At 40.9% G+C, this 1,385-nt stretch overlaps 1 protein-coding gene across 1 annotated transcript in view; it reads right to left on the reverse strand.

Annotated features, from left to right (window-relative positions):
- LOC101864407 overlaps nt 1–497 on the reverse strand; it is a gene marked incomplete at its 3' end in the record, with an annotated part of 21,293 nt that extends 20,796 nt beyond the window's left edge. Inside the window, 1 exon segment of the mRNA XM_013085581.1 lies at nt 408–497.
- Nucleotides 498–1,385: the final 888 nt, after the last annotated feature.

Here is a 1,385-nt window from a genome sequence, read left to right on the forward strand (position 1 = left end):
TAATAATAATAATAACAATAGTAATAAAAAATATGATCATTTCCATTATTATTACTACTACTATTATTGTTGTTATCATTATTTGTATCATTACTATTATCATTGTATCATCAACGTCATTTTAAAAAATCAGTAATGACAATGATCTTTATCATAATCATAAGTCAAGATGCCCCCACCCCCTTCGCCCCCCCAAAAAAAAACCAACCCGAAAAAAACAACAACCCAACAAAAACAAACAAACAATTAAAAAACACAAAAAACCACAATAACAACAACAAAACAACCCCCTCTCAAAAAAACCCCAACAACAACAGCAAAACAACAACAATAACAAAAAAGAAACCCAGACACACACTTTCCCGTCACCACGGGCCTGGGAACAAGGGACATGATCCACGACTTACATCCCAGGCAGCGCCTATCTCAATCACCACAGAGCAGAGAAATCTGACACATTGCGCGCTCCCTGTCTCCCTGTATCCCCGCTGTACCTCGCTCCCAGTATAGGTTAGGCTATCCCCGGCCGGCCAAGCCTCGGGTAGTTTTATAGCTTCCCGCCGAGTCGCCAGCCCTGGACGCCCTCAGCCGCCAATCACAGACAAGATACACCTGTCCCACCTGTAAATTTACCTGTTCCACCTGTAGCTGTAGCTGTACCTGTCTGTTGCTCTCTCTGTCCCAGGTCCTGATTTCTGGCCCGCACGCGCGCAGTCTCACACTTCCACATCCCGTCCCCCACCCCCACCGCCGCGCACCCATCCTTCCTGTTTAACTCTTTATCTCCGTGACAGGCACGTACCGCTATCCTATACTATAAATACAACATTCTATCTACCCAATACCTATTTGAGAAATTTGACGTCAAAGATTTTGAGTTTCACATGTCAAGCTTTTTTTCGAATGCAATTCTTTGAATATCTTGATAACGACTCTGAATAATCTTACTATTTTTATTGAGCACATAGAACATTTGGTTTCTGACCTCCTGGCCTCATGGCTCATATGTCTTAGTAATTCAAAAACAACCAAATATGTCAGATAGAGTTTTGTAATTCTGAAGTAGGGACTGATCAAAAGCATACCTAAGGCAGTGTTGAGGCACATTCCGAACCATCATATTCGAATCAGCAACACGAATTATTTGCATATTTTGAAGTGCGTGTGATGTTGCTTGCCTTTTAAACCTGGAGATAAAGAAAACGAAAGTGAAACATCTGTGTGACTAACGAAATTAGACTTCTCGTTTATTAAGGTACTCCAAAACAGAGCGTATGCAAGCAAGCAAAAACAATAAAAATTAAAGTAAATAAAAAAAATAATAAAACCCACAAAAAAACCACCGAAAAATCCCCACCAAATAAACAACAACCCCCCCTCACCCC

This window comes from Aplysia californica, unplaced genomic scaffold (genome assembly GCF_000002075.1).
Source record: "Aplysia californica isolate F4 #8 unplaced genomic scaffold, AplCal3.0 scaffold00388, whole genome shotgun sequence".
Lineage (NCBI taxonomy): Eukaryota > Metazoa > Mollusca > Gastropoda > Aplysiida > Aplysiidae > Aplysia > Aplysia californica.